At 37.0% G+C, this 17,145-nt stretch overlaps 1 non-coding gene across 1 annotated transcript; it reads left to right on the top strand.

The window, feature by feature from the left end:
- The first annotated feature begins 3,951 nt into the window (after positions 1–3,951).
- On the top strand, positions 3,952–4,024 carry Trnat-ugu (transfer RNA threonine (anticodon UGU)). Its single transcript has one exon. It is a non-coding gene; the product is annotated as a tRNA-Thr (tRNA).
- The last annotated feature ends 13,121 nt before the right edge of the window (positions 4,025–17,145 follow it).

The raw sequence follows: 17,145 nt of genomic DNA, 5'->3' as shown, positions 1-17,145 counted from the left end.
TAAATCCATTCCATCTTTGAAGTAAAAGTGAATTCTAAAACAGGTCTAAATCACAGACCCTAATGAAAGAGACTAATGAGCTCAATTATAAATGGTCCCTCACTTAACAGATTTTCAAATTTACAGTGAGTTTATCTGAATTTAGCTGCACTGTAAATTGAAGAGCAGATGATCAACAATAGTCTGATTTATGACTTTTAAAAAATTTTACAATGGGCTTATCTGGGTGTTGAATGCATTCATATCATTTTTGACTTATCAGGTTGTAACCCCGTTATAAGTCAAGGGGCATCTGTACCTTAAAATTAGACTTCCAATTTGTTTAAAAAGCAATAAGGAGAATGAAAGAAACATAACAGGAAAATATTTGCAACACATGCTAAAAAAGTATCTACATCCAGAATATATAAAGAAATACAGAAAAAAAGAACAATAATCCAATAGAAAAATGGGCACAATGTACATCTGTAGCCATTTCATAGCAGAGGAAACACAGAGGGCCTGTAGATGAAAATATATTCAACCTCATTAGCAGGGAAATGCAAGCTATGTGGCCCATCCTTTCCCCAGCCTCCAGGACAAAGCTGGAAAGCGTTCTGCCTGAGGAGTGGGAAAGGCCAACCCCCCTTAACAAGGACTAACTCTACCGTGCTGCTAGACTCCCAGGATCCCCCTGAGGTCATCCGCAGCTAGTCTGGCTGAGAGCTTGCTTAGACGTTTCTTCCTCTCCTAACCTACCCCTTTACCTCTCTCCTGAAAGCATCTCTCCAGTAAACTACTTGAACAAGGATCTCCATCCCAGACTGCATTTCTAGGGTACCCAGCCTTTGAAAAGAGTAAAACTAAGTAGAAAGTGAAATAAAAACATTCTAAAGAAAGCAAGAAAGGAAGAAGGTGAAACATAGAAAAAAATGGTACAATTTTTTTTTTTAAAAAAGGCAAGATGCAAGAATAAAAGACCAATATCTCACAGCCACATAATGAAAAATATTACACAAAATATTAGTGAAACAAATCAGGCACACATAAGAGAGTAACATATTATGACCACATGTGCTTATTTCAGAAATAAAAAGTTATAAATATATAGAATATATGCAACAAAATGAAATTAAACCTCTATTTCTCACCATGCATAAAACTCAACTCAAAGTGGATCAAGGACATAGGAATAAAATAAGAGACTCCGAACCTAATAGAAGAAAAAGTAGGCCCTAATCTCCATCATGTGGGATTAGGCTCCAACTTCCTTAATAAGACTCCTATAGCACAAGAATTAAAACCAAGAATCAATAAATTGGATGGATTCAAACTCAAAAGCTTCTTCTCAGTAAAAGAAATAATCTGTGAGGTGATTAGAGAGCATACAGAATGGGAGCAAATTTTTACCCCTCACACATCAGATACAGCACTAATCTCTAGGGTATATAAAGAATTCAAAAAGCTAAACACCAAAATAAATAAATAAATAAATAACCCAATCAATAAATGGGCCAAGGATCTGAACAGACACTTCTCAGAAGATGATATACAATCAATCAACAAATATATAAAAAAAGGCTCATCATCTCTTGCAATTAGAGAAATGCAAATCAAAACTACTCTAAGATATTACCTCACTCAAGTCTGAATACAAACAACAATAAAGTGTTGTGAGGATGTGGGAGAAAAATTACACTCATACACTCCTGGTGGGGCTGGAAATTGGTGCAGCCAATGGAGAGCAGTTTGGAGATTCCTTGGAAAACTGGGAATGAAACCATCATTTGACCCAGCTATCCGTCTCCTCAGTCTATACCAAAATGACTTAAAAACAGCATATTACAGGGACACAGACATATCAATGTTTATAATAGCACAATAGCTAAACATCGGAACCAACCTAGATGCCCTTCAATAGATGAATGGATAAAAAAAATGGTGGCATATATACACAATGGAATATTACTCAGCAATAAAAGAGAATAAAATCAGGGAAATGCAGGTAAATGGATGGACTTAGACAAGATAATGCTAAGTGAAGTTAGCCAATCCCCAAAAAATAAATGCCGAATGTTCTCTCTGATATAAAGAGGCTGATTCATAGTGGGGTAGGGAGGGGGAACAAGGGAGGCATAGACGAACTCTAGATACGGCAGAGGGGTGGGAGGTGAACGAAGAGGACATGGGGTTAGAATGAATGTGGAATGAGATGGACATCATTATCCAAAGTACATGTTAGGCATAAATTGGTGCGAATATACTTTGTATACAACCAGAGATATGAACAATTGTGTTCTATATGTGTAATATGAATTGTAATGCATTCTGCTGTAATGTGTAAATAAAAAAATTTTAAAATGCAAGATGCAAGAAAAAAAGACCAATAACTCACAGCAACATAAATGAAAAATATTACATAAAATATTTGTGAAACAAATTCAGCCACACATAAAAGAGTAATACATTATGACCACGTGCTTATTTCAGGAATATAAAGTTGATTTAATAGTCAAATATCGCCAGGTGCAGTGGCGCACACCTATAATCCCAGCAGCTGAGAAGACTGAAGCAGGAGAATCATAAGTTCAAAGCCAGCCTTAATAATAGTAAGGTGCCAAGCAACTCAGTGAGGCCCTGTCTCTAAATAAAATTCCAAAAATTCTGGGGATGTGGCTCAGTGTTGAGTGCTCCTGAGTTCAACCCTGGAACCCAAAATAAATATATAAATAAAATAGTCAAATATCAGTTAATGTCATCTACCATATTAATAACATAATAAATTTATGTGATTATGTTAATAATAAAAAATGATGAAATTCGCCATTAAAAACTCCCAGCAAACTAAGATTAGAAGTGAGTAAGTTAAATTTGATTAAGGACCTATGAAAAAAATCTGCAGAAAATACCTTATTTAAATAAATAGAAAGTCATAATACAAGACAAAGAAATAAAAAGTATAAGAATGAAATTACCATTAATTACAGATACTATTATCACATGTGTAGAAAACTTGAAATGCAGATAAGATGGAATGTGCAAGTAAATTTTACAAGTTCACTAATCAATAGTTCAATATATAAAATCATATATTTCTATATACAGACAAAAGATACTAAAAAATAAAATTTAAAAATACATTTTTTCTATACTACAAAAATTATAGAATAACCAGAAAAAAGAAAGAGAGATAAGATCTTTACACAATAATCTGAGTAAAATGTTTTAAAGACTTAAAAAATGGAAGGATATATCATGTTCATCGATTGAAAGAGGTTGTAATGATCAATTCTCCTCAAGTTAGTCAATGAGATTTAATCAGTATCCCAGAAGGATTGCTGTTAACATTGACAAGCTGGATTAAGTGTTTAATGGAAACACAGGGTCAAGCAAAGTCAGGACCATCTTGAGAAGAACAAAGCAAGTGGATTTATGGTATCAATTATCAAGATGTACCAAGAAGCTACAGTGATTAAGAGAGAGTAGTATTGACATAAAGACAGATTAATAAGTCAATGAAATGGATTCAGGAGTCGAGAAGTGGACAACACACCGCGGGCAGTTGATGGGAGCATGTCTTTGCCCTGCAGTAAGAAACAGGTGATCTTTTAATAAATGGTACAGGATCGATTAGACAGCTGTAGGAATCTGGACCTTTCCCTCAGAAAATATAAGAAGATCAGTTCCAGAGAGATGAGAGATCTAAGTATGCAAAGGAGAACAGCAAAGCTTTAAAAACAAACAAACAAACATGAGGGAGTATCCTCATGACTTCGGGGCAGGCAAAGATTTTTTAAATAAGTATAAAAGTCAATAATCCTGCCAGGAAAGACGGGATACCTTGGACTACATTCAAAATAAAATTGTATGTTTATCCAAAGGCACAATTAAGAAAATAAAGAGGCAAGTCACAGAGTAGGGGAAGACATGGCTAACAAAAGGTTCATATTCAGAAGATATCCTGTGAGGGCTGGGGATGTAGCTCAGTTGGTAGAGTGCTTGCCTTGTGTGCGCAAGGCCCTGGGTTCAATCCCCAGCACCACCAAAAAAAAAAAATCTGTGAAGAAATAAGGAGAAAATTGACAACCTCTTTAGTGGCTAAAAATCTTGGGTGAGCAATTTGAAAAGATGATTAAACACATGGAAAAGTGCTCAACTTCATGAATAATTAGGGAAACACAAATTAAAGCCATGGCATTAAATGGGTACCATTGAAAAGGCTGAAAGGGTTGGGGATGCAGCTCAGTGGTGCAGTGTTTGTCTGGCACGCATGAGACCACGGGTTCCATCCCTAGCACAAAGAGCAAAGAAGACTAAAATGCCAAATGTTAAGAATGTGGAGTAATGAGAACTTTCAGAAAGCACTTCTGGCAGTGTAAATTGCTACATTTTGAAAAACTCTCTGGCCAATTAAATCAATGGTCTTAATTCTTCATTTCTCTGTATTAGAATTATTTAGCTACACAATAACAAAGACCTCATAGTGGCTCCAGTGATTTTTTCCCCCCACCCCTTGAGTTTGATCAAGTGACTTGCATGTCAGTGGGACATTAGTGGACATGATGTGATCACAGGCTTGAAATACGCTTTTGCAGGTTGGCATTTGCTGCAAGAAGAATGTGCCTTGAGGAGTCACCGGTCTAAGAAGGTTCGAAGACACCTGGAACAGGCCTGGACCCCAATGCCCAGCGTGAAGCCAAACCAAAGGGTTTAGATTAAATCAGCAGTTTTCCTACCAATCCATAGCTGGGCAATCAATAAATGCTTTTTGTTACATGTTACTCATTTTGATGTGGTTAATTACATGTTATTGTCGTAGCAACAGTTGATTAATGTGTGTTCCACTCTACCTAGGAAAGCTCAATTGTATGTGCATTCTGACTCAGTAATTCCATTGATACAGCATCACTCTTAATATCCAAATACCATTAAAAACTAAAACTTCCATCAACTCTAGAATGAATAAAGATGCTCAATATGCTACTTAATACTACACTGTATAGCGAGAGAGAGAGAGAGAGAGAGAGAGAGAGAGAGATTGAACTATCACTATACCTACAAACAGAGATAAACTTTACAAACAGCGTCTTAAACAAACAAACAAAAAATCCAGACCCTAAGCAATTCATATTTTGTGATTCTCTATGTGAAGAACTCAAAAATAAGCAAAGCTGATCTGTGGAGTCAGCAGTCAGGACAGGAGTTATCTGGAGAAGGAGAAAGCCCAGGAGCACCTAGGTCCTTTAAAACCCCTCTCTGATCTCCGTGGTGTTCACGCAGGTGTTTCACTTTGGGAAAATTCCTGAAGGTATACACTTAGGATATGCACACTTTTCAGAACATGTTACACAGCACTAAAAAAAAAAAAAAAATGGAGGTATTGCTTCTCTGTACCTGTTAAGGAGAAAGCATTACCAGGCATCAGTAGATTCAACTCTAGTCCTGCCTCTTCCAGGAATTCAGTGTCCTCCAGTGTGAGGTGAACAAGCCTATTCTTTAATAGGTGTAAGAAGTATAAGAAGAAAATATTAGGACTAATATTTAAACATTTATCCTTAAAAAGACTAAGAGCTTTACTAACATCCTCCTTTGGTCCTTATGTCAGAGGGTTACAAGCTACATGATGTCCAGAGAGGGCCCTCAGGGACGAGCTTCACACACCTGTTCCCTGACAGCATACTGATGTACATGGACATGCACTTTATTGTCCAGTTTTAATCAGAAAATGGAGAAGTGGCTAAAAATATCTCTGCAAAGACACAATGGATTGATGGGAGAAAAACAAGAAAGTGGCACAATTAACGCATCTCCTCACAGTAAGATTTTGTGATTCACCTATCATAAGATGGAATTAAAAATCTTTCAAATACATTTTCAAAAAGTGTTTGTAGAATTATATATTCATGTCAATAATGAACTTGAACCAAGTGTATAGTGTGCCTCCAGAAACCAGTATGCCTGTGTACAGTGTGAACTTATTACAACTAGTGAGACACAATAAAGATCATTCATTCATTATTTTTATTTCTATTGGATGTAAATTGTATAATGTGCATAATTTGTTAATACAGTAGTCTGTGAATATTAATTCAAGTATACCTATATTAAGAAAGACTGCTTAAATTTTTTCATTCCTAAGTGGATAATCACAATGTTTTAGAAACTCTTGCAAACCGCAAGACTTTGATATAGTTGCTATTTTTCTTTGTGATAAAATTTGATTGTTTATACAAGAAGGATCTTGAATTAAACCAACCACATCTTAGATAGTTTCCTACTATTGTGTTTTATTCATCTATCATTTTATGTTTGAACAGTAATTTCTCTGAATCTAAAAAAGAAATTAGAAAATTGAAGAATTAACATACAACATCAACTATGAGCCAGGCCCTTGGCTGATGACTTTGCTTATGTAACTCCTTCAGTTATGGCACACCTATAAGAGACACATTGTCCCCATTTTCCAGATGAGGAAGCAGAGACAGATATGCAAAAAAAAAGTATCAAATAAGGAAACAGTCTCAGGTCACATTACAGAGCAGCTGGGAATTTTAAACCAAGATCTAGTTGATTGCAAACTTTTTTTCTGCTCTTTCTTATTAGCATTCTGAAGCAGACATGAAATTTATGTTTGGGTTTTATGTGGCTTTTATATATATTTATATGAAATGGCCTTTTGTATTTTCCTTTAGAGGTGCCAGGGTCTTACCAGTTATCAATGTTAACATCAATACCCCAAGAGCCAGTGAGGTGGAATTTCATAAATATTCGTAGAAAAAGAAAAACTGAATGAATGAATGAATGACATGGTAAAACATAACTCTGTGTCAACTAAAAAGTCACTCTTTTGTTAACAGAGACATTTTCCCCACTCTGAATTTTTACTTTGCCATAAAAAATAAATCCAATATAAGCTTTCCTTCAGATGTATATTGCACTGAATACAGAACCAAAACATGCATTTAAATCACTTATATCTAACTTTTTATGATGCCATTGGGAATGGTGTTCCTTTTGCATTTGCAGTTAAAGGGTAGAACAGATGGTGAAAGTTTAGTTTCAAGTGATGGGCCCATTAAAATAACTTATGCTGCTGAGTGATTGTTCACGCGAAAGGCTCCATTCGTTATGTCTGAGTTTGCAAGCTTCAAAATACTTGGGAAGGAAATAGGACTTCAGGAAATGTTTGATGTTATCAAGAGATTTTTCTGGAATAGGACTACAGACTCCCAGACTCACAAACTCTATTCCTTAAAAATTAAGAGCTTGTTGGAGGCTTAACTAAACAGAACATTTGTTCCATGAAGCATCAACCTTGGGTGGAAGGATGCTCTATAGGAAAAGACCCTTGGTTAGGAAACAAGGCCCAAGGGAATGAGTTTGGAGCTCCCACGGACCAGGTTTTCCTCACCTCCTTTTCCGTCTTATGTGAGTGTGGGTTTGACTAAAAGATTTATAGTTATGAAAACAAATGTAAAGACAAAATGAAAAATAAAAAACTAAATGTTGAAACCATAAATTGCCCCAGGTGACAATTATTTATATTTCTCACTGTTTTCTCATTTGAGAAATAAAATGTCTATGTTGGCCAGGAGCCCATTTCAAGAGCTCCTTCATCTCTTACCACCAGTCTAACGGTGTGGCGGTCACACCAGGAACAGGGCTACATCTGGCCCTTTCTATCTACTGACTCCCTCACATTGACATCTCCCATGCCCCTCAGTTTGGTTTACCAACCATGAACTGTGCACTGAACTGGAAATGAAGACAGCTGGGTTCTCTACCAGGGAACTCAGACACATCCTATCAATCTTTTCAACAACCTAGTGATAGAAGTACTATGGTCTTCATTTTGCATTTGACAAAACTGAGCATGCCCAAATCACCACTGTTGTGGTGCCTCTAGACTCCAAACTCAAGTTTTGGGGAGTTTAAAGTTTTTCCTTATCCTCTAGATTACACTCTCAACTCTGTCACAATACACCCCCAAATTCCTTAATGTAAAATGAGTCTCCATTGGAACCAATACCATGCTGTTTTTGTTACTACAGTCTGTAGTACAAGGTCTGGTGATTGTGATGCCTCCTGCTTCACTTTTCTCACTAAGGTTTGCTCTGGCTATTCCAGGACTCTCATTTTTCCAAATGAATTTCATGATTGCCTTTTCTATATCTATGAAGAACATCATTGGAATTTTAATAGGAATGCATTAAATCTGTATAGTACTTTTGGTAGTATGGCCATTTTGACATTAATTCTGCCTTTCCAAGAACATGGGAGATCTTTCCATCTTCTAAGGTCTTCTTCTTTAGTGTTCTGTGGTTTTCATGTAGAGTTCTTTCACTTCTTTTGTTAGATTGATTCCTAGGAATGTTTTTTGTTGTTTTGTTTTGTTTTGGTTTGGTTTGGGTTTTTTGTTTGTTTGTTTTGTTTTTAGGCTTTTGTGAATGGGATAGCTTTGTCTAAATACAGGTCCAGTTATAACTCTCCATGGTTACCCCATAACATTACAAAAGTAACCATCACAGGATATCTACTATTCATTCCAAAAATATCAACTGAGTGTAAGGACACAGGTTTGGTTGTAAATATCAATCAATGGCCTGCTTATGGATCAGATAGAAATATTGCCCACATTGGTCAAGGTCCCAGCAAGTAACAGCCTACTCAAGTTGGGTGAGTTAAGGAGAGGATAATAATGGTGATACCTGCAGAGGGTTGACTGGAATAGAGAAGGATGAGGCAGAACCTGGGCCAGCTGATGGTGAAGAGCAGCTCACCTCTCATCTTGACAGGGCAAGGGTAAGAAGACTATGAGGACCTAAAGAGAGTGGCCTCATGCAGAGAGACACCTGGGCAGGAGCTGTCTTCACTCCTTCTCCCACATCCATATCAACCAGGGAACGTTGGAAGTTCATGGTTGGAAGCGTAGAGGCACCTGCAGCTTTGGAGTCTGATTCAAAAGCAACCTCATCCCTGGGGACTGCTTTTTCCGTCCTCATATATTCAACAAATATTTTTGGGGTGTTTACTGTGTAACAAATGTGCTCCAAGGACTGAAGTTACAGGAATAATTGTTATGTCCAGAAAGTTGAAGGTTGAGCACAAGCATTTACAACACAGAATGAAGATGTCAATAGGCCAGACTCTGGAATGTATGGAAGCTAGATAAACAGGGCTTCCTGGAGCATGAGACAGAGAAGATTCCATGACTTGGGAGAGGAAAGAAAGGCATTCCAACCAAGAATGAGGAGTAGAAGACAGAGCATAGGGTCTCAGGGCCTGTGGGACATCTAAGAGGAAGTAGCCACTGAGTAATTGCAGTTGGAGGTAGACACAGAAGTGTGGCATGAGCCATAAGAATGAGAAAGTCACCAGGAGAATAAGTGAGGTTAGAAAAGGAAAACAACAATGGACTCTAGGGCCTGCCTGCACAAATGTCCCCAGAGAAGTCCCCATTGTAATCCCTGGAACCTGTGATTGTTTTACCTTACATGGCAAAAGGGTCCTGGCAGATGATTAAATTAAGGATCTTGAGATGGGAGATTATCCTGGATTGTGTACATGGGCCCAATATAACCACAGAGGCTCTTATAAATGTAAGGTAGAAGAACAACATTTAGAAGTTAGAAAATTTAGAACTAGAGAAAGATGTGAAGGTGTTACGCTGGTGGCTTTGAAGAGGAAGGAAAGGACCAGTAGCCAAGGAAAGCAGGCAGCTTCCAGAAGCTGGAAATGGAAGGAAACAGATTCCTACCCGTAGTCTCCAAAAGAAACGCAGCCTGAAAATATCTTGATTTTAATCCATGGAGTGAAACCCATTTTGGACTTCTGAGCTATAGAACTGTCAGATAATAAGTTTGTGGTGTTTTAAACCACTAAGTTTGAGGCAATTTGTTAAAGCAACAATCAGAAGCTAATACAGTGCTCACAGAACAGTGTGTCATGTGTTAAGATTTTTGGTTGGCCTATTGGTACCAATAAGGAAAGAGTCTCAAGATATTGTTGATTTAGAAAAAAAAATTACCTATGATTTTCAAACTCCATAAAAAAACTGTATAATCATGGATTTGTACAGAGATATGAATGTATAGAAAGGTCTAGAACTATCCTACCAAGACAAAATAGTAGAGATCTCTAAGATAGGGAAGGGTTCTCAGGATTGCAAAGAGATACCACAGGAGAGTCTAGTTTAATCACAGTCTTTAAATGCATTGATATGAGAATGGAATTAATCCATAATTACTAGCCTGGTCTAACAAATCAAAATTTTCTTTGGGTACCTGGGGATGTATGTAAAGGCTGTGGGAAAAACTCAGGAATGAATTGTACCAAAATAAAACCTCTGCAGTGACCAAGGGCAGTACTAAATGGAACTAGGTTTTATAAAGAGATATATTCATGCATTCATTGTATAAATAATTAACAGTTGAGTATTTAAAAAATACTTAAATAAGAAGAAAATGGCATCAATGCAAAACCCTGGCGATTATCAACTTCTTATTTTCCATCAATAGAAAAGGATTAGGCAAAAGGTACTAGAAGGAACAGCAAGGGGAATGTGAAGAGTTTCCAGAAGCAACAACCATGTTAAGAGCCGCTACAGGATAAGATAAAGGCTAACACATAATAATAACAATAAGTATTATTATTGTTAATTATTATCATTAATATTATTATAATGATTATTATAATATTACTATTATAATATTATCATTAATATTATTTTAAATTTTTGCATTTAGCTCCCTAAAGGCACTGATGATCTCTGAAGACCAAGGAGTCAATGGCAACCTGAGAGGGGAGGAGAGAGGACGGCCAGGTCTTCAGTGGATCATAATAGAAAATAGAGAGGAGTGGCAAGCCACAAAGAATTAGAAAGGGTTTCTAATTCTTGGAAATATGCCAGTGCTGATGGGAAGGAGAGAGATGAGAGGGAAGCTGGAGAGGGAGGAGATAACTAAGGGAGCCATATCACACTTGCAGGGTGACACAGAGACAGTTCTTCCTACACCTCCAGGCGAAGCAAAACAGGAAGCAAGTCCATGAATTGAAAAGGGGATGGTAATTAGAGGGAAATTATAAGGAGATCAGAGAAGTGGCAGAGAGCTGACTGGGGATGTGGTGCAGAGAGCCGACTGGTGACGTGGAAGAGCCAGGTGGACTCAAAGCACAAGAACTCAAACAAACCCTAGTCCACCCAGTGTTGGGGATTTTGTGCAGTAGTGGCCAAGTGGGCAGAGAAGAAGCTGGTTATTCTGATTCAGGGATGGGAGCTTACAATTGCTCACACCAAGAGTGGCCTATGGCTCTCTTTCTCTGTCAGTACTCACTCACATTCTGTTAAACCCCGTTCCTCACTTTCTCTTGAGAGTGATCATTTCTCTCCAAGCTTGCAGACTTTGCCCCATCCCACTTACCATCACATCCCAACTGGGTCACTGCAAACCTTCTTTTCAGTTTGGATGCAATATTCTGAGTCAGTTCTGTAAAAGTACAGGATGGTTATCCCTTATCCAAAATACTTACCAGAAGTATTTCTGATTTCAGAATATTTTTAGATTCTTGAAATATTCATATACCTACATAATAAGGTATCTTGGAATGGGAGCCAAGCCTAAACATGAAATTAATTTATGTTTCATAGACTCTCAGCCTGAAGGTGATCTTAGACAGTATTTTTAATGTATGTGCATTTTGACTGCAACTTGTCACATGCAGTCAGGTGTTAATTTTGCCACTTGTGGTTTCCTGACAGTGCTGAAAACAATTTGGATTTTGAAGAATTTTGGATTTCAGATTTTCCTATTAACTATGCTCAACTTGTAAACATGACAGCATTTTAAATTCCTTCATTTCTTCCCTTTACCTATAGGCAGTATGAAAACTAACACTCCCCAGGTTCATCTCTTATGAAAGCCAGTCTTCAAACTGGTCTTTTTACTCATGTTGAGTTACTTGCAGCCTCCCAAAGATGGTTTTTCCTTACTCTGGGCCTTTTCCCAGACATCCCAGCTCTTCACTGAGTTAAATTCCAGCTTATCCCTTAGACTTCATAGGAGGCAACATGTCTTTGGCTTCCAAATCTGGTCAGATGCCATTCTGTAAGCTCCCATTAACATCCCGTTCTTCCCCATCATAACCTTATCACACAGTACCATCATTTCCAGTCTCCTTGTCGGTCTCCTGCCATTAGATTTTGAGCATTGTGAAAACTGATGCTAGGTCTTATTTACCAATGGGTCCCCGGCATCTCCTACCATGCCAAGAACACATTCCATAAATGTTGATTGAATAATATTGAAAATCAGGCCTCTAAATCCTGAGATTTTCCCATGAGACTCAAATATCTATCACACAAAAGGTTAAAAACATAGCATGCTTATATTTGAAAAGGGGATTTATTTTTGACAAGTTAATGAGCCAACCACTTAGTATCATTAAACAGACAGCATTTATCCCCATGGCTTGAAAAGAGTTTATTTTGATGAAAGATGTGCCAAGTTTCTTAACATCAATGCCAAGCGATTACTTAATTAACTAACAGGTACTGTCAATAGGACGTCCAGAGTTGCTTATAAATAGGAATCGGGGTAGGAGAACTGCTTCCTCCAGGATTTTAAAAATACTTTGTAGCTGTTACATAATCAAGGTAATTTTAAGTAAGCTTCCTGCAATGTCTAATCTGCTTATAATCCTATCCAGTGTTTTTTATCTCATATGTTCCAATTCTCATCTCCAGAAATTTGATTTAGTTGTTTTTAAAGTCTCTTCTGTGTCTCTGCTTGATATGTACAGCCTTTCCTCTAGCTCCTCGAATACCTAAAAAACAGATATGATAACGCAAGCTTTATCTTCTAGTACTATTATCTGTATTACTTCTGGGTCAGTTCAATTTTGTTTCTCCCAATTATAGGTCATCTTTTCTTATTTCTTTGCATGCCTGATAATATTTGACTAGGTGTCTGGTGGGGTTAATTTTTCCCCATCTCTAAGGCAAAGCACTTCTTTATGAAAGCTTTGCAATGCACAAAAGCCAAATGTCTTCTCTGATATAAGGATGCTGATTCATAATGGGGATGGGGCGAGCATAGGAGGAATAGACAAACTTTAGATAAGGAAAACAGGAGAGAGAGGAAGGGAGAGGGTATGGGGGTAGAAAAGATGATGGAATGAGATGGACATCATTACCCTAAGTACGTGTATAAAAACATGAATTGTGTGACACTACTTTGTGTACAACCAGAGACATGAAAAATTGTGCTCTATTTGTGTAATATTGATTGAATTACATTATGATGTCATATAAAACAAATTAGAATAAATAAAATTATTTTAAAAAGAATTAGCTCCTCTGCCCCACATGTGGAAGCCAGAGGAGGTCCCTGGGGTACACTCTTCCAACATGGACCAGCAATTACTGGGCCCTGGAGGTGTGCTGATTTAAAATCTCCAGACAGTTGGCATTAGCAAGGACCCTGGAGCCCACCTAAGCTTAAACTCTGCCTCCAGGAATTCCACCTACAGGTTTACCTATCTCACAGGTAAAGACATCCAGACTGAAGGTAAAAGGAAGGGGGGAAAACATATCATTCTCATGGATCTCATAAACATACAGGGGTTTCTATCCTCATATCAGATAAAGTGGACTTCAAGCCAAAGTTAATCATAGGGACAAATAAGGCCATTTCACACTGCTCAAGAGAATTATACATCAGCAAGACATAACAATATTAATATTTGTGCCCCAAACAATAGAGTATGTACATTGAACAAATTCTTCTCAATTTTGAAAATCAAATGGACCACAACACAATAATTCCTGGTGACTTTAACATAACTCTCTCACCATTGGATAGATTCTAGAAAAACTAAATAAAGAAGCTATAGAATGCCAGGCTTGGTAGCACATGACTGTAATCCCAACACTCAGGAGGCTGAGACAGGAGGATCGCAAGTTCAAAGCCACCCTCGGCAATGGCGAAGTGCTTAGCAACTCACTGAGTATCATCTAAATTAATTTTTTTTAATTTTACTATATTTTTTCCTCTCACCTGTTTCCCTCAATTCTCTTTCTCACCTTTCTTCTGCTAACAGGCAATATCTATTGTTTTCTCTTTCACTCTTTCTTTAATTTTATATTTCTATCTTCTCTTGTTCTCCCTCATAATCATCACATCCTATATCACTTCTGTTCTCTCTTTATTCACCATTCAAAACAGTAAACCCTTTTGCAAACTTTCTGTTTTTATTATAGGCGAGAACTGATTATATCATTTGTTTATTATGACAATTAACATTGTAGACATTTTAGCAAGAACTATTTTTATTGCTGTATATTGCTTCATTTCAAAAAATGAAATTGAAGACACCATCAAAAGCCTACCAAGAAAAAAAAGCCCAGAAACAGACAGATTCTCAGCTGAATTCTACCAGACCCTCAAATTAGAATAACAAAAGTACTCCTCAAATTATTCCATGAAGTAGAAAAAGAGGAAACCCTTCTCAACTCATTCTATGAAGCTAGTATTACCCTGATACCAAAACCAGACAAAGACACATCAAGGAAAGAAAATTTTAGACCAATATCCTTGATGAATATACATGCAAAAATTCTTAACAAAATACTGGCAAATTAATCTACTTTATATGCATAAAAACATCTTAAAAAGATAGCACACCACAATCAAGAGAGTTTCATCCTAAGGATGCAAGGTTGGTTCAACATATGGAAATAAAGAAACGTAATTCATCACATCAATAGACTGAAAGACAAGAATCACATGATTATCTTAATAGATGTGTAAAAAACATTTGACAAAATACATCATCCATTCATGTTTAAAACACTAGAAAAACTAGAGATTGTAGTCACCACAATGTTGAAAAAGCTATATATGCTAAACTCAAGGTCAACATCATTCTAAATGGAGAAAAATTGAAAGCTTTCCCTCTAAAAACTGGAACAAGACAGAGATGCCCTCTTTCACCACTTCTATTTAATATAGTCCTAGAAACCCTAGCCAGTACAATTAGACAGAAGAATGAATTAAAGGGATATAAATAGGAAAAGAAGAACCCAAACTATCCCTATTTGCTGACAACATGATTCTATATTTAGAAGATCCAAAAGACTACAGGATATGCCAAGAACTCCAAAAGTTACACAAGAAAAAAAATCAAAAAATGGGCAAAGGAACTGAACAGACACTTCATAGAAGAAACACAATGGTCAACACATATAAGAGAAAGATGTTCAACATCACTAGAAAATTAAAATTATACTGAGATTTTTAACTTACTCCAGTCAGAATAGCAAGTATCAAGAATACAAGTAACAATTAATGTTGGCAAGAACTCACAATAGGTTGGGGGAGTTGGGGTATGGGTGCCGTGTAGGTTCACTAGATTGGACAGAGGGCAGTGAGGGAAATGGATGGAAAATGGGAATGGGAAAGACCATAAAATCAACCAGACATAACTTTCCTATGTTTATATATGAATACATGACCAGTGTAACTCCATATTATGTACAACCACAAAAATGGGTAGCTATATGCCATGTATTATGTTATGTCAAAATACATTCTGGGTTTGTAGCTCAATGGTGGTCCCAAACAATGGTCCTAGGATATTATAATGGAGCTGAAATTCTCCTATAGCCTCCTGATGATGTAGTCATATTATCATAGTACAATGTATCATGCACATGTTTGTGCTAATGTAAATAGACATACTGTGCACCCAGTCCTAGAAAAGAATAGCACATACAATTATGCATAGCACATTCCAGTCAACCTATGAAGCATGGAATTCGATCCTCAGCACCACATAAAAATAAATAAATAAAAATAAAGGTATTGTGTCCATCTACAACTATAAAATTTAAAAATACATTCTAAACTGTCATATATAACTAAAAAGAACAAAAAAATTTTAAAAAGTTTTGTACATTGTTCCTTCTCATTCTTCAGGGTATTTTTATTCACTGGCCTTGACTCGCTTCCTCATAGACATGCACTCGTTCATAGATGTGCCTCAGTACCCCACAGATATGCACCACAGAACATTCCAGTCAATGATGGAATGCTCGTACAACAGTGGTCCCAGGATATTATAATGGAGCTGAACTTCTCCTGTAGCATCCTGATGATGTTGTCATATTATCATAGTACAATGTATCATACACATGTTTGTGCTAATGTAAACAGACATACTGTGCACCCAGTCCTAGAAAAGAATAGCACCTACAATTATGCACAGCACATAATATTTGATAATGAAGTGACTGTTACTGTTTATATATCTACAATACTACACTTTTATCATTATTGTAGAGTGTACTCCTACTTATGAGACAAAAAGAGTTTACTGTGAAACAGTGTGTCATGTAACGCCAGCAGCAGCCTCATACTTCTCATGCTTATCACGTCTCTGGAGTGCATCAAGGGACCCACTGGGCTGTTGGTCAATTAACCAATTTGTCTAGGTTTGCCTACATGCACTCCTTGGTGTTCGCACAATGACAAACTTGCCTAAGGATGCAGTTCTCAGAAATAAGCAAATAATTATTTACCCTCTGCAAATCTCCAGGGTACTCTCTGAACAAAAATTTTCTCTGTGGTAATGTATCTTGAGAACTTGGATTTCCTTGATTTCCTCAGTCTGCAAGCTCTTCAGTCCCTAGAGTCCCCAAAGTCAGCCTGGCTCTCTGCTTCTATGCTGCAACTGGAGGGTAAACACCCCTGGACAGTCCCTGGGATGTGCTACAGCTGTAATCTCAGACTCCATCTCACTTCCTCTCTGTGGGGTTTTGTGTTCCTGGATCCCATGTTTTCCAATTCCTGAGTCTTGTTTTTCTGAAATTCATCTTCCAAAGCTTCATAAAATGAGTGTATGGGAGAATTTTTTTAAAAAAAATTAGTTAAGTTCTCTCCTGTCTGAAATGGCCTTAATTCACATTTGAGTTTGATGGAAAGGTGGCTTATTAGAGAATTATATGTAATTTTCCCTCAGAATTTTAAAGAAATTTCCTCTTTGTCTTCTAGTATATGGTGTCTTTGTTAAATTTTCTATTACTATTTGCAATCAAATCTCTTCACGTTTTCTTCTTTTTTTTAATTTTTGCCTAAAACTTTTGATTCTTCTAATTCCCACTGGTAATCT

The sequence above is a fragment of the Ictidomys tridecemlineatus genome, chromosome 9 (assembly GCF_052094955.1).
Source record: "Ictidomys tridecemlineatus isolate mIctTri1 chromosome 9, mIctTri1.hap1, whole genome shotgun sequence".
NCBI lineage: Eukaryota > Metazoa > Chordata > Mammalia > Rodentia > Sciuridae > Ictidomys > Ictidomys tridecemlineatus.
The sequence above is the reverse complement of the archived record's forward strand: the minus strand, read 5'-3'. Positions and strand labels throughout refer to the sequence as shown.